The sequence below is a fragment of the Camelus bactrianus genome, chromosome 1 (genome assembly GCF_048773025.1).
Source record: "Camelus bactrianus isolate YW-2024 breed Bactrian camel chromosome 1, ASM4877302v1, whole genome shotgun sequence".
NCBI lineage: Eukaryota > Metazoa > Chordata > Mammalia > Artiodactyla > Camelidae > Camelus > Camelus bactrianus.
In genome coordinates this window covers 129,907,355-129,933,775 of record NC_133539.1, presented here as the reverse complement: position 1 = coordinate 129,933,775, position 26,421 = coordinate 129,907,355, and the positions used below count along the sequence as shown (strand labels likewise).

General features: G+C 40.2%; 1 long non-coding RNA gene across 1 annotated transcript in view; it reads left to right on the top strand.

Annotated features, from left to right (window-relative positions):
- The window catches only part of LOC141578973 (uncharacterized), a 46,411-nt gene extending 26,814 nt beyond the window's left edge, over nt 1-19,597 (top strand). The window contains exons 3-6 of the long non-coding RNA XR_012509874.1: nt 5,888-5,985; nt 9,716-9,959; nt 12,578-12,701; nt 19,308-19,597. This is a non-coding gene — a long non-coding RNA (uncharacterized LOC141578973). The remainder of the gene's footprint in view (nt 1-5,887; nt 5,986-9,715; nt 9,960-12,577; nt 12,702-19,307) is intronic.
- Nucleotides 19,598-26,421: the final 6,824 nt, after the last annotated feature.

Sequence of the window (26,421 nt, the reverse complement as noted above, 5' to 3'; positions counted from 1 at the left end):
TCTGGGTAAGAACCTGCCACAGACTTTTTAAAATCTAATGTGAAATCCTGAGAAAACTGAAAATCAAGCTGGGAACTATGAAGTCTCATAGAGAAAACTTTTTCCAGAGAACATCTGAGCCAATGCAGGGCGCCACTCTGGAGGTTCCATAGTCTCTTCTGCTCACAGTGCTTCCCCCTATTCTTTTCACCTCATTTGTTCAAATCAGATCAGTGGTTTAGGATTCTCCAGGGTCTGATTAAGAGACCAGATGGAGGCATTAAGATTTCTAAAATTTTCCAAGAGTAACAACCAAGGTAAAATGTCTAAGAATAACCTAAGAAAAGGATAGAAGGAACTATCAAAAAATAAAAGTAAAAACTACTGAAAGATATAAAAGATGCTTTAATCACATGATTCTAGATTAAAAGATCATATCTCCAAAATATCAGAAGTTATAAAATTGATTTGGGGTTTATTGTGAATAAAATCATATTAGTAATATAATAATTAATAAGATAATGAGACTTTTAGTAGTTCAAGAATAGCCAGATTAGAAAATAGGACAGGAAGTCCAGATATGGGCTCTGATATCAATAATAATTTAATATAAGAGATGGAAGGCATTGCAAATCAGGGAGATAAATAAAGGTTATTCAGTGAATGGAACACTCGTTAGCTACTTGGGGGGAAATAAAAAGATTGAAATCATACAGTGAACCATATATTGTGATAAATTCCAGAAACATTTAAAAAGTAACACAATTAGAAAAAAACTAGAAATAAATATGGATGTTTACACAAACTCTACATGAACAGTAAGTTTCTGAGGAAAGTATACGAAGATTTCCATGCATCAGAAGCATCCTAATTTTAAACAAAACACCAGAGGATGTTATTTGTTTACAAATCCAACAAGGGGCTAATTCCTTCAATACATAGAGAGTTCAGATCACTTCAAAGGTAACATCAAAAAATCTCAGGAGCATAGAAGGCAGAGAAAAGGAACACACATTCACAAAGAAAAATAGATGTCACACTCCAATGGTAATTCACTCAGTTCACATCAAAATGAAGTAGTTTTCCACCTCTCAAGTGACACAGCTCTGTTTATGAGGATGAAATGCCAGTGATCACCAATCCCTTGCCTAGGTTACTGGATATTTTTTGTGAAGTATGGTTGATTTACAATGCTGTGTTAATTTCTAGTGTACTCCTCAAGCTTTCTTAGAAAGCAGTCTGGCAGTTGATATCAAGAGTCAAAAATATTCCTATGCTTTAATCAACTAATTCAGCTTTGAAAAACTTTTAATCAGGAAGTATTTCAAAATGGCAGGGAAAAGTCAGTACGGATGCAAGTCACAGACATACTTTTATATGTATATATATATATATAAAATCTCAGCCAAAATATTCTTCCAAACGTTCACAAAGTAGAATAGTTTGCAGCCATGAAAAAGTGTGTCCATGAAAATATTTTATGACATGTCAAAGTGTTACACTTACGATAGGCTTGAGAATAAAATTAATATATAAAATGATTTGTAATATACAAACAATGTACCCTTCTGAAGGAATTATGTCTATAGGTAGAAGCATTTTCCTTATTTTATTTTTTATTCATTTTCAGAGTTGGAGTCCTTTCATTGTAGGTGACAAAATCAATTTCCAATGTGTTTAAACAACACCCAAAATTGGGGATGCATGGGATTTATTGGTTCCTGTAAATGAAAACCTCAGATCTGAGGTCTGGCTTCAGTCAAGGAGAGATACTGTAGCCCAGATGATGTCAAGGGCTGGTCTTGTCCTGTCTTCATTCTGTGTCCAATGATGTCTCAGCATGCTGCTTCTAGGCACTCAGCATCCCAGATCATCCATCCAAACCAAGAGAGGTCTCTTTGGCAGCTTCCTCTCTTGATAGAGGAAGCTTATCATTCACATGGGCACAAGCACGTATCTCCTCACATAATAGTGGCTCTTACTGGGTTATTTGCCAATTCTCCAATCATGTGTGAGGCCAATACAATGAGGGGTATTATTTGTCTTAAACCAACTGAGATCTACCTCTGGTGCTTCAGAATGAGTTGGTTAATTGAGCTTAAATCACAGGACTAAAAACAAAAGGGAGGTTATTTATCCTAAAGCAAATTCTGGGCCCTCTTCTAAGACTGGGGACAGATCCAGGACAACAGTTCTGTCCAGTACTGAGTACTTTCAAATTATCTTTAATGAGCAAATGTTAAAATTATGATCAGAAAAGATGATAAATAAGAAGAAACTTGAGGAAGGGGAATGGAAAGCTTTCCTGTTTCATAAGAAATATTGAACCCATTAAGTGCTTGGAAGAAAAATGGAAATGTGTCAAGTTTGTAAAAGTTCTGAAATGAATTACAATTGATTTCACAGACCATGTAGTAGACAGTGCTCTACAGTTAGTGTGTCTTTGGGCTCTTTGAGTATTTCAGTTCTTTCACTTAATAGTTGCTTCATTTGGGGCAAATTGCATCATCTCCATGTGGCTCTATTTCCTCATCTGTAAAAGAAATATAATATTACCTTCCCAACAGGGTGATTGTGAGGATTTAGAAAAATAGATGTGTGCTGAAGCAATAGTAAGCATTTAAAGAATCTTAACTATTAAGTTTACTTAATACATAATTAAAAAATTATTATGCAGACTTTTTAAAAATGCATAGTATTTAAATAGCCTATATGTGCTGTACAAGAGAGGAAGGCTTAATATACCTTGTATAATACATTTTTCACAGCCTTAACTAATTTTCACATTTAATCACACACACACCAAAAAGTTATTCCTTTCACAATCATGAAGACTTACTGTGAAGAAAAGGATGATGAAAGAGAGTAGAGGAGAAAATAAAATGCTTTCTCTACAAAGTGATGGCTTAAAAACTAAGAAAAACACCTTTTTAAGACTTTGGTCACCATATTCATAGCCAATACTTAGGTATAGTTTTTCACATGCCTGTGGTTATTGTTCTAATTGTTTTCACAATTAGTAAATCATTGACTCATCACAATAGTCCTATAAATTGCTATTATTATCCCCCCATTATATGGGTGAGGAGATTGAAGCCCCTAGAAGTTAAGAAATTTGCACAAGGCCCCACAGCTAGCATCGGAGCTGGGATCCAGATGCAGGAGTGTGGCTCCAGGAGAGGCTTGTAAACACTCCAACTGCTCTCCCCTGCAGGTGCAAGCCAGCCTCCCGCTGTTACTGTAAATAACATGATGTGGTTCACCTAGTCTTGAAATTCACATTCTTTGTAGCTTTCTCTCTGGGGCAGCCATCAGGAGCAGCCAGGGACCCTGAGTACATGCTTCTGGACTATGACCAAGAAGGTAGATGGAAGGAAAACAGTTTAAAAATGGTACCTTTAATGTGCATTCTTCAGTGGGCAGAAAAATACCTGCCTAGTGAGGAACTGAAGCCTTACCAGCCACGTGCAAATTATGCTTCAGACACTCCCGTTGCCCTTGAGTCCACTCAGTCAGAACTACAATGGATCAGGGACATGAATCTTGTGCAAATGCAGGGAGTAGGAGTACCTGCCATTTTAAGATCTCAAGGAGTATGAAAAGCATGTGAAGCTTTCATCAGCAGAGACCTGCAGTCACTTCCACTATTTCCCTCAGGGCATGTCCACAGCTTCACTGGTCCTATTCAGAATGAAGATGACAGCTAGCACCTGCTGACCCCTGAATCAGTGATAGGTTCTCCCTTGAAAGGAAGCATATCCCCTTCATGGGTTACAACTAGTTCATAACCTAAATAATTCTATAGATGTAGAAGGGATACTTTCATTGGTTCTGCTATCACAGACTTGTCTCCAAAAGAACATGCCACCAGTTACTCCATTTTCAGCCATTTAAAGATATACTTAACAAGCTTCCTTCTTTAGTGCAGTTTTAGGTTACAGAAAAATTCACAGAAAGTGGAGTTCCCATATATTCCTTATGCCCTGCACACAGCTGCTCCTGCTGTCAGCATGTTACATTAGTGGATGTACTCATTCTTTTTGACATCCTTCATTCCTCCTCCCCTAAAATTTAACATGCCGGCTATTCACGTCTCTTGTGGCATTTACATGCGATTTACATCACTTCTCAGGTTTATGTGAGGTTTACAGCACGTGCATGTTGTCTGTTTAAGCGTAGATTGGGGGCAAGTTTTCTGTGTAAAAATATGATCATTAGTGAGCCTTATGCTGCTGGGCTTTTGGGTTGTCAGGTCCTGTTGACCATTGCTTCAGTTATTGGGATCATTGTCTACGGACTTTCAGTGTTCATTGTATTTTCAGCAGAACTTCCCAAGAACCTGAATGGAAGAGACCCAATCCAGAAGTACCTGACTGTGCAGGTGGGCCACGCCCATCACTGCTTCCCTCATCAGTTTTAACATCATCGTGACCCTGAACGCCATATATGAGAAAGTGGCAATCAAGATGACTGAGTCTGTTAAGCTCCTTCTGCAGCTGAGGTCATTTCTACACCAGTTTTAGAACAAGGTCAAAACAGAGACTTTATCTTTTAGGCACTTCAATTCCAGTACATTACAGTCTTTAGAAAACTTCAAGTGTAAACGTATTTTCTCTAGCCTATATGAGAAGTGAATTAGCTGCAGCTATGCATTAGTAAAAGGGACAAAGAAAGCTTTAGAATGTCCAAGCTCTGTGTAAATATGTCAGTGCTTAATAATAATTTCAATTACATTAGATCATGTACCCTATTGTTGAAAGTAAATAGTCTCTCTATTGCAAATAAGTGGAAGAGGGTCGTGGTTCCAGTGGCAGATTTGCTTGTGCGTTACGGAGAGGACAAGTAATCACACTGTTATGTGTCCTCCCCCCATGCTGTTCCTGTTAGTGTAGCTCCATTCTCATCAGCTGTGGCTTCTATAACAAATGTTTCTTCTCTCTGGCTTGTATCCCAGCCAGCGGCTTAGCGGCCCTAGTTAACTGCTTCCCACACACTGCATGTGGCTGGGTCGTTCTCCCAGTTGTCTGCTCAGTGGTCATCTTCTGAAAACACTAAGACCAATTCAAATATTGAACTAGGAGGATGTTTTATGTTCCCCAAATGCTTCTAGCAAGTTGCCCCGTGTTTTGTTTGTTTTCTTCAATAGTCCTACCTTCCTGCCGTTCAGGGAGACAAGAGAATTTCACTTAGCAGGATGTTTAGAAGTAGCTTTCTTTCAACTTACACCTGACAGAGGACAGTTCTTGCCCATTGGATACTGTTGTGCTTATAAATTTTAAGGAACGGGTGACTTTGTTTTTTTTTTGCCTTGTGTGATATTGCATTCATAGTGGGAGAAACTCTTACAACAGTGTGTACAGTTGGAATTAACATAGTAGCTATTTTAAGGAATTCAAAACAGCTTATATGAAAAAAGTGTGAATTGTGTATATATATATATATATATATATATATATATATATATACATATTTAGCTTGTTAACTCATGTGTCCGTGGCTTTGATTATGGTCTCAAGGCTGTTCACAGTTTTACAGACTTAACTTTTCTTTATTCTAGCTGCAGAGATCCCAAGGACCAGACTGACTGTGGGAACAACCTAGCCATGAAGGTGTTCTTCTTCCAGTTTTTCAAATACTACTCCTCGTGTTTCTACATCACATTCTTTAATGGCAGATTTGTGACTTATCCTGGAGATCTGGTGTATTGGCTGTGAAAATACAGAAATGAAGACGTGTGAATACAGCTTTGTGTTCGGACAGTCTAACCTGTTTCATGTTTTCTCTTAGTTGCCCAATGAAGAGTGTCTTTACTCTCTGTTCCTTAGATTTTTTTAGGCATAAAATAATGACTTTATTTCATGTTAGAGCTATCTAAAATTTAAATGAGATTTTCTTTCTAATATTCCAGTGTGACCCAGGTGGCTGTCTCCTTGAACTGATGATGCAGCTGACAATAATCATGGGAGGACAGTCCATCTGGAATAACATACAAGAGGTGTTACTTCCGTGAGTACTAAGTCATGTGATCTTGGGGTGAGAACGGCCCACCCATCCAAGTAATTTTCCTGCATGCCCATCTCTAAAACAGGGGAGACTCTCTGCTTATTAAAGCTCTCCAGATAAGATGATCCAGCCAACAGTGTAAACATACCTCCTGTTTAATAATTATGTTTAAATTCCTTCCTTTTTATGTTTAAATTAAATCCTCAAGTGCTATAGTTTCTGCTTATTAGCCCATCACTGGGGACTGACTGATCAGAGCCCGTTGAGAGATGGCCCTTTTTGGGGCCATGAACTAAGTTTTCCCACAACTTCCCGCAACTTTCTCCTCCTTTTATACATGCATTTAAAAATCCATAACAGGAATTTGTTGAGTGCCTAGTATGTGTTAGTCACTGTATTAAATGTTGTACATATATGTGTGTGTGTGTGTACAATTTAATCACCCAAACAATCCTTATTCTTATCTTCCTTTTCAAATGAAGATCCTGTGGCTTAAAGAGGGTAAATGATTTGCCCAAGTTCTCATTGCCAATAAGAGACCACTGTGGGACTCAGATGTAAGACCCTATCTCATGGAATTCATGTTCTTCTAAGAACAGAGACTCTCTTGGTGTCCTAAGGCACAGGGCTACATAATGTTTTAAGAGACACTTGTCTAAAATAATAACTACAGAGGTTTTGACTTACTGTTCTCTTCCTAAAAATGAGAAAAGCAGATGTTAGCAAAGGTCACACTGTCCTTTGGATTTTCACATATGCCCTATCCCATATCAAAGTGGACATTCCAGTGTTATCTGCAATTTCTGAACATTTCAAGGAGCTTAGTGTATTCACTTTCTTTTGTAACAAGTATCCCCAAATGACATGGTAGTAGGAAGAAAAAAGAAATAGTCTCCACTAAACAACACAAATTTAACCTTGTAGGGTTCTTGAACGCAGGAGCCTGCTGAAGTCAAAATATTGGCACGGCTGTTTCTGAAGGCCTCAGGGGAAACTGTATCTTTGACTTTTCTGGCTTCCAGAGGCCACCTACGTCTCTTGGCCTGTGACCTCTTTTCCTTCTCTCAAGGTCAGCATGGTTGTGTGCCTCTGACTCTGATCCTGTGGTCAAATCTCCTCTCCTCTCTCCCCTCTTCTGTCTCCCTCTTCCTACTTTAGTGACCCTGGTGATTACAATGGGCTCACCTCTATAATCCAGCTCGTCTCTCTTAGAGAATGCTGGTTAGCAACGTTAACCGCATCTGAAATCATAGACCCCCTTTGCAAGGGAAACTGACCTCTTCCTATTTTCTGGTGATAAGGACATAGACATATTGGGGGGGAACATTTTTCTGCCCACCACACTAAGCTTTTTAAGATAATTTCTGGCTTTGAGTTTCTGTCCTCATGAAACTGTTGATCTCTCTTCTGTCTTGCCTTCCACAAAATCATTCTGCTCCTGGCCAACCTAACTGCATTGCTCACCACTCTCTGTGGTGTCCCCCAAAACCAATTACACAAGCAATTCTTACTGTTGTTTGGAGCATGGAGGAGAAACTCAAACAACTTGAATTTTGAAATAAAAACCTCCATCATTTTAAAATCTTCCATGCCACTATAAAAAAAATTATTTTTTAACATCATTTTTTAATTTTTAAACTATTTTAAACTTTGTAACTTTTTTTAAACTTTACTTTTTTTCTTATCATCCTTCATTGTAAGCTCCAGAAACCTGCTATTCTGTCCACCGCATCCAAGTTCCCTTTCACTGTTTCTCCTCCCTTCCCTAACTTTCCTTCACTCTCCCTTATTACCAATTTTCTGTCCATTCTCTTTATAGGGCAGTTAAATTATTTTTTCTTTCCTTCTTTCTGTTTTTGCAGAGTGAACACATTTGTGTGTCAGTGTGTCCTTCCACATTTCTTCACAAGGTCTTCATCTTTCAGCTTCAGGATGGATTACTGTGGTCTGTCTCTAAACAAAGGCATTTCCCTTGTCCCCCAGCTCACCATGCCCCTCAAAAAAAAGATTCTGATCTTTGCTGTGAAATGAATCTTTTTTTTCCCTACTGTGCAGTAGACAACTCTTACCCTGAGCTCACAATCAGATTTCTCCAGAGGAGTAAAAGTAGCTCATGTGCAAATAATACTACTTTTCTCTGTGAAAAGAAATAGATCAGATAGAGGAAATACTTAACTCAGATTACTCAAAAGCATTTCCTGAAGGAAATAGGTTAATTATTTAACACTAAATTTTGTTGAATCTGGTTATCAGTGAGCTATTTTTACCAATCAAGAAGGATATATTTCCTAAATTGGTACTGAGCAATTCATGTGAAATGAAACTTGCTCACATTAACTAGTTTAAAGTAAAGGATGCATTATAGTATCTGTGGTCTGTTTATACCTTCGCTTAAGTAAGCGCATTGTTGTAGGTTCCAGTGAGCTGAACTTTGCCTACATGTATTTCTAATCTGGGCTAAAATATTTAGGGAAAATATTTTGAATTATGTTTCCCTTTTTTGAATACCAGAAATTCTGAATGGTAGCCAAGTTTGAGGGTGGCTTGTGTTTTCCTCACTGCCTCTTCTCTTTGTATAAGGTGCCAGTTTCCTTCTTAATTTTTCATATAAAATCCTAACATACTAAAGATCTATCAATTACTCTTGCTGCCCCAAAACTATACCCATCCTCAAAAATACATAGGAAGGGAAAAGAAAACTTATCAAAGTTAGTGACTATTTTCATGCTATTTAAATATGTCTAAAGGAACATAATGAAATGAATTTTACCATATCTCACCTGCCTCCACCCCCCAATCCCATGTGGGTTTGTTGAGTAGGATTCTGGGAGCAAATGAAGAAGGACAGTGATGCCGTGATCCAGGCTCTCTCTGGGGTCTCCCCAGCACTTGGATCGGCATTTGGTATAAAGTAGGTCTCAGTCCGAGCCAGCTGAGTGAGTGACTCACAGGCATCGAATGAGTAACATCAGTGAATTAACAGCATTCTTTGTAGGACTCAGAGAATAAGCTGAGTGCCCTATGGCCTTCCCAGCCTCACGTACTATTTTGATGTTGGGGTCATTTCTGAGAATGTTATTCTGTACTTGACAAAAGTCTAGTACAATTCCAGGGTTAAGTAACTTGCCCTAGGGAAATTTTATGATAAAATATTAAGAAAAATGGTTAAATGCCCAACATGACATAGCACTGTCCTTTGGTGTTTAGATAATGTATGGCTGTAATTTTCTTACTTTATATGCTTTCTACATTTTCCACCGTGTGTACGCACTACTATATAGTAAGAAAATGCAAATATTTAAAAGAGAAAATCTCTCTTCTCCAGATATGATTTGGTTAGAGGATGAGTCAGATAGATATATTAAGAGAATCTTAAATACATGTGTCCATAATTCACTCTTTAAATCCAGGAACAGGAAACTCAGGAATGAAATAGATTAAGAGAATCAAAGATACTTGTATTCAAGATTAGCAAGTAGGAGTGTCCTCAAAAGAAAAGGTGATTATCTATAATTCAGGGATTAAATGTGATAATGAACGTACAAAGACAACATGAAGTAGAAAATGCCATGTGGGAAGCACTGAGTAAAGGGCAATTTACCATGATTATGCCAATATGTGTGGTCAATTCACAAGCAAATTATTGTGTAACCCCTGCTAGAGGGAGAAAGCTTCCAGCCTTGGCTGAAGAGTGGGGAGGATCCAGTGTCTGTATTTTTTAAAATGTCTACAGGTGTTTCTCATGTGCAAATTGGTATCCCTGCATGAGAACCATAAACCAACAGAAAACCCAAAAGACCGAGGACAATGATGGGTTGCCGACAGCCCAAGCTTTTCTGCCACAGAAGAGTGGTTCCAGTCAGGAAGACTGAGCAAGAGGCTCAGAGTCTTAGCTAAGGACAAGCAAGTCGGGACTTCTAATACGACCTAATGTCATCGACGGGGGAGGGCAGTTCAGCACAAGAAGCGAGCACCAGGTGAGTTAACATGGAAGTTACATCCTGGATCCAAGCCGTGATGGATTTGGGTCCCGGAGGGTTAAAGCCCTGCTTCCGTTGGGCATGGACCGCATTCCACAAGAGGCTGAGACAGGAATTATGAGGCAGAGAAAAATTCCCCCAGGGGACTCCCGAGTCTGGGTGCCTGGAAGGGTGATGGACGAGCGCGGTCCCAGCTCCACCCGCACCGCAGGGCTCCGAGTGGCTGTGGAGCTGTGCGCTCCCGGCCGGACCTCAGACCTGACTGCAGTGCTCCGGGCTGCGGCCTGGGGAGCGGCGTCAGGAGCAGGCTGTCCCCGTCATTCTCGTAGGTGCTGCAGTGACCCCCACCCCGGTGGCCACGGTGTTCCCAAGCCAAGGGTCTAAGTGACTTCAACCTTATTTACAGGTGACCACAGCTGGTTAGCCTGTGCTGCTCAAAAAGAAGATCCCATATGGGGTTTTGATGTGTTAGGGGGTTTGCTAATACCTGGCCTGCTTTGAATCGTTTCATCTTGACAGCAGCCTGGGCAGTCGAAGTTTCACCTCCCAATTTTATTTCAACATTTTTTGTTGAAAGTATAGTTGGTGTAAAATATTGTGTTAATTCTTGGTATACAGCATAGTGATTCACATATACATACATATATATATATATATATATTCCTTGTCATATACTTTTCCACTATAGGCTATTAAAAGTTATTGAATGTAGTTCCCTGTGCTATACAGTAGGATCTTGTTTGAAACAACAATTACTAAACAAAGTAACAAAGGAAGCAGACTAAACCTATCCATGTATACGGCACAGTTGAGTTTATCTCAGGATTTAAATGTGGTTTTGAGCTCCAGGATCTCTTTATCAACTTATCATATGTAAAGTGCCTGTGGAACACTTCTCAGAAAAATATTTAAAAATCATAAGATTTAGAGAATAAAGAAGGAAGATAATTATACTGAAAAGCAGGTATCAAAATATAGAAATGGGCATTTGTGATACAGTAATATCTGAATTATTGGAAGGACGTGTTGAATAAGAGGATCCAGTGGTGGGTCTACTGACCGCAACATTCTGCCACAGCAGTGAGTGTAAATCAACTTCTGAGATCTGCAACAATTGCATTTTGAATGTAAATAAAGTTAAATAACAAATACGCCATGAAGTGTGGATTCAGATTCAGGGGTATCTCGAGTCCATATCCCCACCCCCTCACAGAGCTCCCTGCTCTTCCCCTAATGTCATTGAAAGAATTGGGGAAAGTTTGTGAAGCGAAGGGCATGTTCCATTGCAAAGAATTCTCGTAGCAACCCTGGGAGCATGGCCAGGGAAATGTTAACGCTGAGATCAGAGGCAGTGGGAAACCTAGCAGGGGCAGCTGTTTACAAGTCACATCATATACTCTGTGTGTGTCCACGTGTGTGTGCATACAGACGTGTGGGCATGTATGATGTATACACCTGCCTTTCGTGTGAAGCCGCCTCACTGTCCAAATTTGAAATCCATCCAAACGTGCAGTGCAGTCAGCCGAAGCTCCGCAAGATGCTAAGTTGTCTGTTGTTGCTCTGTCTCTTCTGCTGAACTCCACGAGTAAACCACGCGCCAGCTGTTGCTTTCAGGAAAAACAGCTCTGTAGTCTACAGGTCCATGCCTTGTTTCACTGCCAACTCCGAATTCCTTTCATGACAAATTGCCATTTGAAAAAGGGGGAAGCATTCAGTTGTCCCACAAGCCTCTGAGTGAGGAAAAAATATAACCTTAGAGACAGCTCTGTGGGACAACATCCAGAAGGGTGCAGAGCACTGGGCTGCGAGTCGAGGCTGTTTCTTTCAAGCTCTGCACTGAATTTGAGGTGGCATGTCACTTCTTTGGCCCTTGATTTGTTCAGCTTAAATTAGGGTCTTGGACCTGTTCAATCCAACGTTAGAGTATCACTTTTCTGCTCAGTGATCCTCCATTGTTCCACAGTTCCTTCAGAGGGAAAAATGCCCACATCCTCACGGCAGCCTCTAAGGCTCCACCCCCCAAAACCACCACTTATTTCCTATTCACTCTGGCCCACACCAGCCTCCATGCTGTCTGTCCAGCGTGAGGGACCTCAAGGCCTGTGATCACTGTTCCCTCTGCCCACCCCTTTGCCTCCGTCTTTGCCTTATTCAAAGGTCACTTGCCCCATCCACACTCCTCCCTACCACACATTCCTCGCCCTCCTTTATTTTCCTCTGCAGCACTTATCACCAGCTCACCGACCCTGTATTTCTTTCTTTTACTTATTTTCTCTGACAATTTACAGACTGAAAATGCCATGGTGGATAATAGCAGAGAAATGGGGGAAAAAACAAATGAGGGTAGATATCTTCTAAAAGCTAAAGTGCCCACCTGAAAAGGAGGTAGGAGATAAAGTAGTAGTAGTCGTTACAATTTTGGTAAACCCAAGGTACGTAGTCAGGACTAGTTTTCACAATACTTGAGGGTAGGGAGGCAGCAATAAAAAGAAATTTATCCTGAGAACAAGAAATTAAATTCTTGGGAAGATGATGTGTTCAGCTTGAAATGTCAGTAATACTTTTATGACCTTGGTCTGATAATATCTTGCCTTATAATTTGATCTGTTTGACAGCTGGGTCATGAATCTAATGATGCCACAGTTTCGGGAGCAGAACAGACCACCCCACGATGGGAATGGGACAACCATCTGTATCCAACGGGCAAACTGGGGTTATTTTATGAATACCCTGAAATGAGTAAGTCATCAGTGGGGATTTCTGTGCTGTCGGTTATACTAGAATATGCTTTGGGTCTCAGAAGCATCGGTTACCGAGCCAAACAAAGACCTAGCATACCGAAAAGGAGCCCGCTTTTCTCAATTAGATGCAATTATGCAGTCAGGCTTTCAAATAGGTTGCCTGTGTATATCTTTGTCAATATTTATGTTGTACAAAGCTGAAGGTTTACTGCCATTGAATAAAATGGAATACTCATTCAGGTAATTCTCCATCATTGATTCTCAGATCCTTCTGGTCATGTCGTCTAAGGATGAACTCAGAACCGTTACTAGATGTGACTCAGCATGGGCTGCAGCCCGTGTGGCACAGCTGTTGGCTGATATCCTTCTAAACAGAGTCATGTGAACCTGCCAGCCTGTGCAGAAAGCCCGCAAGAGCATCCTGCCTCATGGCAGCAAGTGTCACAGGGTCACCCCTTCCACACCTCACACCTGCCTTTGACATTTTTCCTATTTCTTCTGGCCGATGGTTTCAGCCTGGTTCCTTGAGTGACCTCATGGCACATCACTGGCTTGAATTCAGGATGAATTTGCTGATCTGGAGTATTGGTAGAACACAGATCCCCTCCTTCTCCAATGTCTTTGTCCATTTCTGTAAATTTGCTTGGCCTTTGTTTCTCTTTGTTTGAACTTGGTTTTGAGCTCTCGGTTGCCTTTAAATTGTTGCATCTCAAAATAGATTTCCATAGGAAACTTCATTTTTCTATTATGCATGGCACACTTTTATCTACTAGAAGGCTGATGATGTGCACGTTTTGTATCTGAGACCTTTGAGCTCACCACTGCCTTGAATTACTTTTTTTTTTTAAGCTTAGGAGACAGGAAAGTATTTTTGTCAATAGGCTTTGCATTTATGCATGCGGGTTCATGTCTGCAAGACACCCCATTGGGCTTCCTGTTTATAAGTCTACAGAAAGAGGGAGTTTTCTTTTTCCTAAATTACATGCTATATATATAATAATTGCTTTTAAAATATATAATATACATAGAAACGCATCTGATTCCCTAGGTGAATGAAAGGTCATTTTGTGGCATCTTCAGTCAGCTATGCTTTGTGGCCTGGTGTCTGATTTGAGTTTCATCTTTGCTTTTGTTGTGCTTAGTGACCAGGTTCGATTAAGGGTGCAGCTCCTGTCCCTGGTGTAGAAATTATGTTCGTTTTTTTTGCTTATTTTCAAAAGGACTTTAATCCAATGACCTGTTATTCCAAAATGAGTCATAATTGTAAATATTTCTTATTGGGGCTATTATCAGCATTAATAATAACAACAACATTCTGAGGGCAGCATATCATTTGGTATTTTAACACACACGAAAAAAGCCTTGGAAAATAGTTATTGTTCTAGTTAAGTCAAATAAAGGTCATTGAAAGGAAAAGTTGTACGCTTTTGGGAGAAATTGATAGGACTTTTACAACTTTATAGTCTCATTAAAATACTAATTAAATAATTCAGCCTAACTCTACCCTACATAACAGGATGGAGTAACAGCTATTCTAGAGAGATTGTTCAGATTTATTCGTTTTCCTATTCTCTAAATAATCCCTAACGAATTAGAAATTTCAATCCATTTTTGAGAGTAGGCAGTCTGTTATTCTGTATTCAACGCTGGAGTGAAACTTATTTTGTGTTCTTTTCGTTCATGGGAGATAGGATTTTCAAGTGCTTTTTGAATTATTTTTGTTCCTCTCAAATAAAGTGCCTTTGGTGGTGATCTCCTGACCTCAGTTTTCTCCTCCCAGTTTTCCCCATGATCATTAATGACACCCCACCTGCCTTTTTAGTTAGGCCTCTTAGCTGCTGAAGGGGAACAGCTTCTGACAGATGACCCTGGAGCCCTCCACCCTTGCTTCTTTAGGCCTCGCACCCTGCCACCATCCCTAGACTCCTTCGCCAGAAGTATCTTTCTCTGCTTTTCTGCCTGGAAGGGCTCTTGCCAAGCCTTGGCAGCAAACCCTCAACTTTTTAGAGATTTTCTGCTCTCCTCTCTAAGCATGAATTGCAGTTGATTCTTGTCTTGATGGTGCTTGATCATGTCTGTGTCCATTGCTCTCCCCGGCTGGACTGATCCTGTCGGAGGCAATAGTCAGGCTTTTCATCTTCCCGTGCATGTCTGAAGCACCACAGCCTGGACCCTGGTTCTCATATGTGTTTAAGTGACTTGAGCTTGGAGTTTTAATGCACTCACATACAACTGTTAGATGAGTTGGCGGTAACATTGCCCCCAAGGCCCCCACAAGGTTCTATAGGGCATATGTTTTTTTCTGAGTGAAATTTCTCTTTTATTTGTTCTAGTGATTTCCCCACTGTCCTTTGAGATTATTGGAGTAACCCTTAGTTATTAACCACAATAGCTCACCCCCAGAAGCAAAAGATCCTGCTGTTTGAGAACTCAGACACGGGACATAAGAGAAATAATCTATCAGTCTTAAAATCTGGAAGCCATAAGATACCGTTTTGTACTTAGAGCACCCACAACACAAACACCAGTCTCTCAAGAACTTGGCGCTGCCTTCCCAGAGGTCGGGTGCCGTAAGTGAAATGCAGTGAGTGATGAAGTGAGAGCTCTTCGTCTCTGGTACTGCCTTTTCCACCCTTGCTGTGTTAACTTGATCTTCCCTTCATATATTATGTTCTCCATTTAATTTACTGCAGTTAATATCAGTTGTTCTTCAACATCTCCTTGCATGCGCCCACTCCATTCCCTCTCTCTCCATTGTTATCCCACCCACGCCTCTCCTGCGCTCTCCAGGACCAGGCCTTTCTCCCCCACGCCCTCACCTCTGTTCTGTCTGCCCACCAACTGCACTGACATTTCCTTAACTCCAGAGAATGAACTTTCCAAAATGGCAGCTGAGTAACTGGGGGGGATTGTAGACCTCTCATCTCTTTACTGATTCATTCATTTATCTATCCAACAAACACTGAGCACCTGCTATGCTAAACACTGTATCAACTGCTGGGGAGAACAAGACAGGTAAGATTTGGTGTCTGCACTCCGCAGGGCAGGCGAGACTTGGCGAGTAGTTGATGGATTGCTAAGCAGGTGAACACACATTGGACTTCATAGAGCTGGGAATATTTGAACTGAATTTTGAAAGGTGAAAGGAAGTTAGCTCTCTAATTTGTGGTAGAGGGAGTGGACACTTCATGCAGAGAGGTAGAGACATATAAGAGTACACGGCATGAAGCGGCTTGGCCAGACTGAAGAACAACAAGTAGGGTTAGAACAAAGTATCCACAGGTGGGAATATCAGGTGCACAAGGCCACTGTCACAATGGGTCTTGTGTGATTAGACTTGAATGTATCCTTAAAGAAACAGGGCTATATTGGAATATATGTAAGCAAGAGAATTGCATATTGATTATGTTAAAGTATATCTGGTTATACTGGCAGCAGAATGGATAATAACATTTTTGGGGCGAGGCCCACATTTTGGGGGGAAAGGATATTTCGGGGGCCACCCCAGGTAATCCAGACATGTGACACACGCCTGCAGAGAGGCCCTTGGCTGAGGGAGAGAGTCGTGGGCGGCAGAAGTGGTGACTGCTGCAGAGGGGACTACAGGGCCGGGGCGGCGGGCTGCAGAGCTGCTGAGGTGACTTTCCAGTGACCCATCTGGAGAGTGGATCTGCAGTGGGAGTGTAAGGGGAGGAGATGCTTTCGAGGAGATGGTTCTGTGTGTGGCATTTTGATTGCAAAGTGTCTATGGGACATCTGAGGAGTGATGCCCGTTGTTAAGCTGGATTCAACAGTCAGGAGCTCAGAGGAGCTGTGGGTGAGGCCGTGGGGGCGATTCATTCCTGCCAAGTGGAGGATTGAGAACGAGGCCCTGGGGAAAATGGCCATGTACATGGCACGTGGGAGAAGAGAAATCCACCAAGAGAAAGAAGAATAGCAGAGCAGTTGGGAGAAACTAGTTGAGGCAACACAGAGAAGGCTGTAACCTGGCTTAAGAGGGATTTGAACACTGACTAAAAGGAGCATAGTGAGAAAGGGGGTGTGTGTGGGGCAATAAAGCAAGAGCTAAAGCCCACCTTTAATTGCCAAGCCTGGGGAAAAGGAGGAGGAGGACTATACTTAGGTAGACTTTAAAAAACAGATCTGTGTGTATCTGTGTGTGTGCATATGTGCACACAAACTTTTCTGTCTGGGCTTTTTAAGTTTATTTAAGTAAAACAAAAATTACGGGGGGAAAACGTCCCCCTGAGAGGAAAATATTTGTCCACGGCAAAAGCTAACTGGTAATCAAATAAACACGAGCTGAAAATGCTGACTAGTTTGAAACACGCAGCCACCGGCAGTACAACTCCTGTCTCAGTGCTGCGATGAGGCCCGTGGGGGATGCAGGGCTCTGAGCCCTGAGGTGTCTTCAGCGCAGGTACTTCTCCAAGAAACTGGACTTTAAAGGGAAGAAGAAAGTGTAGAACATATCAGAGAGCAATACAGGGCCGTGAGAGAGGGTTGGGCGAGGGTTAATTTTGTTTTACAGTGGGCGTTTCTGGCCTTGCTGAGTTGCTAGGCCTTTGCACTTTTTGGTCTTTGTTCCAAAAGCTTTTTAGAAAGTTCTTCTCGCTTGAAAATCTGAACAGATTAAATCATGTTGGGTTATTTCTGGTGTTTTATTTTTTAATTAAAAAATTATCTGGAATTTATTTTAATGTCATAAATGAGGACAGTCTACCAGGCCTTCCAATGATTTAGCTAATTACTGCAGAACTTGAATCCACTGATTTGAAGTGTCAGTTTTATAATATTACTAAAATCTCATAAATATCCACGTCTATTCTTGAAATGTAATGTATTTCATTCATACTCTCAGTGCACTATTTCTATACTGTTTCCATGAACATAGATTAATACCTCCTAGAGTTGGTCCTGTTTTATCCTTTTCCAGAATATCCCTAATACTACAAATTGAAACATCCCTCCTCATTACTTTATTTGTATATATAGGTATATTTCTGGATTACATTTAGGATCACCTTTCAGATTTTTTTCTTAAATCCATTTGGGATTATTAACTAAATTTGCATTCAGATACTAAATTTATTTTGGAGAAAAAATGTTCTATGTCCCCCAAATTTGAGTCTGCCCACTGAAGAGGGTGGTGCATTCTACTGTTCATTCAATCATCTTTTTTTTTTTCTTTTTTTAAATCATTTATCAGAATCTTCTTAATATTTTTCATTAATTTATCTCTGAATAGTCTGTGCCTGCTTTGTCATTATAAAATGATATCTTTTCTGGGTTTTGATCTGGGTTGATTGCTAATAAACTCTTAATTTCTGGCTTCTCTTGAATAAGAAGGAGATCTGACACTGTGAGGCCCTATTTCCAATAAGGTGATGTTGAGCATTGCGTTTCCTTAGGATGTCCACTTGCCAATTTGCCAGTGGCTGCACCCACTCCAAGCATTTCTGCTACTTACCTGCCCCCGTAGGCAGATGAGCTCATGTAGGGTTAGGTGGGTTATGGACACAGATACTGACATCAATGCTGCCACGCTGCTGACCCTGTGGCGTCACTAACTCTGGTTCTTGCTCTCTGACCTCCCTGAATATGACAGCTCCTTTTGGGCTGTGGACCTACTGCATCTTTCCAGCACTGTCGGCTTTTCTGCAACACACGCCTGCCTCTCAGGTCAGAAGTAAATGTCAGCTCCTCCTACGCATCCACCCCATTCACGGTCTTGCCGTTCCTGGCCAGAGTGGTCCCTACCCCTTGACTGAGCAGTAACACTAAAGGGACTATAAATTTGCCTCTCATCCACTGTCTTAGTTACATACCTGAGCTAGTTTACTTTAAAGGTCTGCCAGTTAGGAGGGGAGGGTCTAAAAGTCTTTTAGATCTCTGACCTTATCATTTCTAACCGCTCCCCCACCCTATGAAACAGCTTACCACAGATCTCTGCTGCCCCATCTGTAGCATTGCCCTGTAAATTACACACAGAGAGAAAAGAACTTCTAAGCCACCACCATAAATTTGACTTCCTGTGACCACACAGACCATAGAAATATCAAGATAAAAATTCCTGAAGAAGAATATTTTGCTTAGGAAGACACTTTAATTGCATACATTTCTGTGGCTTGTAATAACTTCATAGACTCTCTGAATGTGCTGCACTCACTTTCCCAGACTCAAGGGAGCTTGCTCACTTGCCTATATTCAGTGTATTTCCTCCAACATTCTCTATGCATAGCTTTCCCAAAGGTACATTTCTTATTTCTATTTAAATTGTTAGATACATCCACAATATTCTTTTTTTAATCCTCAAATACAAATCATCTTCCAAGATTGTATTATTTCAACACTGAGAGTGAATAATATGCTTCAAGATTCCCAAGTTTATTATGAGCAAATAATTATGGTTGGTTGAAGATTTTTAAGTATGTTATTCCTACTAAGGGTATATATGTGAAAGAAACAGGTTGTAATGAGTCTTCTTCCCAGAGATTTTATATTTGCCTTTTGTTTGGATTCTTTCACTGTTGAAAATTATTATTACCATGAACGTCTTTTCTCTTTGGGATTTATTTCACCATTTTCCCCTCTCTCTTTACAGGAGTAAAAGAATTTATGTTGTCCTTCCATCCATCCACCACTCCATGTTTTGTGTCCATTCCTTCAACAGGTATTCAGTTTGGGTTCACCACAGTATATGTGGCCTCTTTCCAGTGGCCCCTCTGTTGGCTCTGGAGAACAATATATTGGAAATCAGAGTGGGTACGTGGAACCTTGACTACCCAGTATAGACGCATTGTGCCAGAAAAAGCCCAGAACATCGCAGCATGGCAGCCCACCATGCAAGGAACAGCAATTCTGGCTGTGGTGGACCAATGTGAATAAAAAGGCTTCATTGGGTGACGACTTAGAAAAGTACAAAAATGCATTGGCGTTGTTTCCTAAGGAATCTAGTGTTGGGTACTGTTTAATATGAGAGGGAGATGCTAACACTATCATCGTTATAAACAACATAGTTGTTGTAACTGTAATTGTTATTATTTTTAATATATTTTCTTTATAATTATTATTTGTGACTTACAAGACCCTTACAGAGGCAGTTGTTAAGGAGCGTGGCCGTTATACTGTTGCTGAAGTGTTAATTCAGAAGAAGCATGGGAATAGCATTAATAAGTACTCACTCTTTTGATCCTCACATTGACTATAAAGGTCACCCAGCAGTGCTTGTATAATGGAGATAGAAATCTATCCGTTTAAGTGTTTGTAGAACTTAAAATAAGAGCAGAAATTCCACCGCATTTGACCATATATTCCAGACTATCAGTTTAAAATAGGAACTACCTGATGAGGCCATAGAAACCCTTTGTGCATCCCCAATCATTCACTAACTTCCTGGTCCCCTGGGGCAGCGGTTCTTCCAGAAGGTGGCCCCATCTCTCCTCCCCACCCCACTCTTGGTCTTTGATACCTACTGTTGGTCATTTGCTAAGCATCCTCATGTCCTGCATGTGTCTGAGCTGTGAGGGAACAGAACTCAGCTGTTTACAAACTGTATTGACTATGACCAGTATGAACAGCCTCTCTCCTTCCCTGCCCACAACCCCACAGTGCAACACGGGGCTCCCAACCACAGCGATTCCCATGCCAGCCCATCAGGGAACCTTCTTCCCTAGAAATATTCTTACAACCAGAGATGTTTCCTCCCTTACTTCACTGCCAGTTTCACTCCCAGGTTACAGTCCCCAACAAAAGGCTATCCCAGTTTGAATTTCTTAATCAAGTCGCATTGACCCTGAGTACCTGGCTTTTTCCTATGAGCACTCATAGAAATAGAACAGGGCCAGGCAGTGGCTGTGGGCCAGGTTCCTGGGTGAGGGGACTTGCTGGGAGCTTCAGGTTCTGTAGCCTGGCCCGAGCTTAGCTCCCAGCACGGCGTCTTCCCATCTGCATTATTTCGGGCCAGGCTTCAACAGTTCAGAGTTTCATTTTATCATCTGCAAACAGAATAATCCCCTGCTGCATATTTTAAGACTGTTATGTACCACAAAGGGTGCTTAGGGAATTCAGTGAGTCAATGCATGGAAGTCACACAACCTGGTCCTCAGGTAATGTTAGTTATCTTCATTATGCACCATCGATAAAATTGGCTCACAGACTTGGCCAGGTATCAAAGCTACAGGCACAAGAATTTGACAGTGTGTTACTGTCTGGATCATAGTCACAATTTTACACAGTAAAACAAGCTACCTGGGACCACCCAGCTGTCAGCCCACCTGACTCCCCACCCCAGGATCCCTCAATTTATCTGATTTGCTTGCTACCCCTACTTTTTGGAGAAAGTTGGCAAATCACACACAGTCAATGACTGCTAGGTTATTTCCATTCCCATTCACTCAAATTGCCCCATTTTCAGTATCCACTGTGCTGCAAAACATAGACTAATGTTCAGAAATATGACAGCAAGGCCTTTCCCGTTCCACAGTCAGAGAACTAAGAATCTGTCATGTTTAATATGCCATGTGACACTAAGCAAAGCAGGAAAACAGGCTTCTGTGCTTTAAGAAAGTTTTTAACAATGACGTTTGAAACTAAAAGTGTTTTTGTTTGGCCTTCAGCTAACCAGAAAATTCAATTGACTCCTATTACCCATTACTCAGGTGTCCTGGTTTGATTGTATTAGGCACTTTTTCCTCATCTCCCCAGCATGGCTTTGCTCCATCAGCACAGATGGAGTGTCTCCAAGGCTGCTCCGTGTGCATAGGCGTGTGTATGCACACATGTGCACCCACTGATTGGTGCCACTGATTCATATCCAGGAGTTGTTCTGTCTTATAACTCAAGCACTGCTTTATTATATCCTAGAAAACTGCTTTTAGATCATTGATTGAACTATAGACCATCCTTTTGCCCACATTAGAAAGTGACATCTTCCAAGACACAGGTCCTGTGTGCTTTTATTTATGTATAAGTAAGAATTAAATATGTATGTCATCCCCTCACATATTTAATTTGTGCCTTTCCAATTGAATGTGCACAGTAAAGGCTAACTTCCCATAACAGGAGAACTTTTAGGAAGTAAGAAGAAGGATTTAGCCACCATGGAGAAGACAGGATATCAAGCAGGAGTTTGGTATAAAGTCATTTATTCTAAAGCTGCTCTGGCTCAATAAATAAGTGGAATTGACATTGTTGTATCATGACAGAGCATCTGCTATTGAAGACTGATTTTAATTTACTTTGATATAAGTGGAAAATTGTGTCAGAACAGCATGGGAAATGAAGAACACTGCATCTATCTGTACTCCTGAAGTGTGTTTCAGAGCTGCTGAATTTTGAGGAAAATTATCTTGTCTGGAGACAATAGAATTATTTTCATTGTTGGAATTTTTGTAGCTCCCAGAAGCACATCTGCAGGTGATTCTGTAAAAGTCTAGAGTTGACTTAAATAGCAGTAAATTTTAGCCTATTGAAATCAGGAGATGTGAAATATTTTTGCCTACCACCACCACAGCCACCACCACCACCAGGCAAGCACTTGTACACCCAGAGAGATTTCACATCAGAGGGAATGACAAAGCTGGTTCTGTTACTGAGGCCAAACTTGTTCTGCTCACTGCACAACAGTGATAAATAAATAAATCAGGAGACAAGGTTTTGGGGCAAGGAATAGTAACTTTATTCAGAAAGCTGGCAGACCAAGAAGATGGGGGACTAATGTCCTGGAGAATCATCTTTCCCAAGTCAGAATTAAGGCTCCTTTTGAACTAAAAAGGGGAGGGGGTGTGGTTGGTTGTGCAAACTTCTTGCTGCCGGGATTCTTTGTTCTTGCAGCCATCCATGTGGCTCAGGCTATTGTGTCCCTGTAAGCCTCCAACGAAACAAAGGTTATTCTCTATTTTGCAACTTGCCATCTCTGCATAAGTGCAGAAGTGCTAACATCCTTAAAGGTCAGAGCCCCGAGAATAGGCTTTCCTGTAGGTTTTAGGCTAAAGGAAACGTTGTTTTACAAAAGGTGCAAAGCCAGCAAGATTAAGCCTGGAAAACAGGGCACAGTGCTTCAAACTGAAGGAACAGATCCAATATGGCGTCAGATTTGTTCTCAATAACAGTTTTAGTTAGGGGAAATTTTGCGGCAGAAAATCCCCTCAGTTGTTTTTCTTGCTTTGCCTGAGATCTTGTTTGCTGGCTTGTGGTCTCATGGTGTCAAAACCGTATGTTCAGATGAATACTATTAAAATCATATGGTGCACAAAACATACCTATTCTGCTTCAAAAAAATGACTGAAACATTTAGCTTTGTTTATTCCCATAGAATTTGGATTGAATCTATTCTCGACTTTCTTCTTCTTCAAACCAGTTTTTTACTGGAGGATTTAAAGCCCAAATTAAAGAATTTTGGAGAAGACTCATGTAATTTATAAGACGTTTACATCCGAATTTAAGACTGACTCATATTTGTACTTTTAATCAAGGAACACAATAAACTTTGTTAGTCAATCATTTATGACGTTTTAAACTTTGTCCATGTAATCTTTTGGAAGTTGAGAGGCTTAGACAATTGATATAACAAAACAGGCATCATTGCTTAACTGTGTGAATGAAAGAATCCCAGTATAGTTTTCTGAAAGTATATTTTATTAAAAATAATAATGAATTCTTGCTCTCTAATAAAGCAACAGACAGAAGCACATACTGAGTGTTTAAAATAAATAATACTGCGGGAAAAATTATCTAAGCAACTCAAGATAGTATAGAGAAAAAAGGATGAACTTGAAGGAAAATACATATTGTGCAATTAATATCTTATTTTTAAGAAGCAAATGATAAAAAAACCAATTTTTAAATGATTTATTGAAAAAGGATTTATATAAAGCCAACTTATTTTCATAAGTATTACATAAAACAGGGCTATCTAAATCTATATTATTAAAGAATAAAATATATGAAATATATCTCCAAGGTTAATTGATTTTCATAATATTATAATTTTTGAAAATATAACTTACATATACATATTCAAGAAGCTCTTCAGATAAACACAGTAACCTAGTATACAGTTATAGCTATTCCACATAAAAAATGAAAAGGCAAGGATAATGCCCTTGCTTACGAACTGCCACTGGACTTCTGGATATTCCTTTAGGTTAAAGACAAAAAGCAAATAACTAGTCTACTTTGAAGCGGTCGCTCAAGATTTTAAGATATTCACTATCTATATCCAGTTACAGGAAAGACTTAAATTTTCTGAAGTTTAAAAAAAAGAAATCAACTGCTGAAAACGAAATTCTGTAATGACTCATGGCCATAATTATAAAGGCTCTAAATTAATGCTCCCTTAACTGTTTTTTTACAAGCACAGGTCATGATCATCACTTTCAAATTCCATTTATGCTAGATGAACGAACGTCTCCCCACATGCTCAATTCTGAGAGTTAAGTGTGTGTGAAAGCCGTCAGTCACCAACCTTATTGAGAAAACACAGTTTCATTTAAGTGGGAAACAACACTACATACATACATATGGGGAGGAACAAGTTCCAACTGGGAATTAAAGTGAAAACTGCAGGAAATTAAAATCGGCAGAGGAAACATACTGAGAATCCAGAGTAAGTGTTTTAACTGCAAACCATTTCCCTTAAGCTAGATGAACGAATGTCTTTCCACATGATCAATTCTGAGATATAAGTGTGAGTGAAAAAGTCAATCACGTAGCTTGTTGGGAACACAGCTTCTTTTCAGTGGGAAACTACACTACATACATATATATGGGGAGGTTCTAGCTCCAAATCTGTTTTACAGTAAAAACTGCATGAACTTTCAACAGGCACTAGGAAACATACTGAAACCAGAGTAAGTGATTCTACTGAAACTCACTACATTTGAGCTAGATGAACGAATATCTCTCCACATGCTACGGTCTGAGATATAAGTGTGAGTGAAAGAAGACATTCACTTAGCTCGTTAGGAAAACAAATTTCTTTTCAGTTGGATTCTACACTACATAAATATATATTTATTGTTACTACCTCGAACTCAGGTTTACAGTGAAAACTGCATGAATTAAAACCCGGCATTTCGAAACAGAATGAGAAACCAGAGTAAGTGATCCTACAGCACCCAATTCCGTTTGTGCTACATGAAAGAACATCTCTCCAAATGCTCAGTTCTCAGGTATACGTGTGTGTGTGGCCGTCAATCATCCAGCTTGTTGGGAACATAAAGTTTCTCTAATTTGGAAGCAACACGACATACATATATATGGGGAGGTACAAGCTCCAACTCGGTTTTACACTGAAAATTGCATGAACTTCAAAACGGTACTAGGAAAAATACTGAGAAACCAGAGTAAGTGTTTTTACAGCAACCCATTTCCTTTGTGCTAGATGAACGAACGTCTCGCCACATGATCAGTTCTCAGAGATAAATGTGTGTGAAAGACGACATTCACATAGTTGGATGGAAAAAAAGGTTATTTTCAGTTGGACAAAAAAGAAAATATATATATGTGGGGAGGTACAAGCTCCAACAGGGTTTTAAGGTGAAAACTGAATTAATTCCAAACCAGCACTAGGAAACATACTGAGAAACCACAGTAAGTGTTTCTACGGCAACCCCTTCCATTTCTGCTAAATTATAGAACGTCTCTCCACAGGCTCAGTTCCGAAAGATAAATTAGTGTGAAAGCCTAACTTCACCTAGACTATAGGGAACATACAGCTCCTTTTATGTTGGAAATTACACTCCATACATATATATGGGGAGTTTCTAGCTCCAACACGGTATTACAGTGAAAAATTTAAAGTTCAAACCGGAAATAGGAAAAAGACTGACTAACCAGAGTAAGTGTCTCACCTTCAAGCCGTTCCCTGTGTGCTAGATGAACGAACGTCTCTAAACAAGCTCAGTTCTGAGAGATAAGTGTGTGTGAAAGCCGAACTTCACATAGATTGTTGGGAACACAAAGTATCCTTTCACTTAGAAACAACACAGCATGGATATATATAGGGAGGTACTAGCTCCAAATAGGTTTTACAGTGAAAAATACAGGAATATCAAACCGGCACTAGGAAAGAGACAGAAAAAACAGAGTAATTGTTTCACCTGCAACCCGTTCCCATTGTGCTAGATGAAAGAAAGTCTCTCAACATACTCAGTTCTGAGAGATAATTGTGTGGGGAAGCCGACTATCACCTAGCTTGTTGAGAACACAAAGTTTCTTTTTAGTTGGAAACTACACTGCATAAATATATACGGGGAGGTACAAACTCCAACTCGGTTTTTCATTGAAAACTGCAGGAATTTCTTACCAGCACTAGGAAACAGACGGAGAAAAGAGAGTAATTGTTTATCTTTCAAACAGTTCCCTTTCTACTACATGAGCGAACGTCTCTCCACATGCTCAGTTCTGAGAGATAAGTGTGTGTGAAAGCTATGCTTCACCTAGCTTGTTGGGAACACAAAGTTTCTTATCAGTTGGAAACAACACGACATACATATTTATGGGGAGATACTAACTCCTAGTCGATTTTACAGTGAAAACGGCATGAATTTGAAAACGGCACTACGAAAAAGACTGAGAAACCAGAGTTAGTGTTCTACAGCAACAAATTCCTTTTGCGCTAGATGAACGAACGTCTCTCCACATGCTCAGTTCTGAGAGATAATTGTGTGTGAAAGCCGTCCTTCAACTATCTTGTTGGGAACATAAAGTTTATT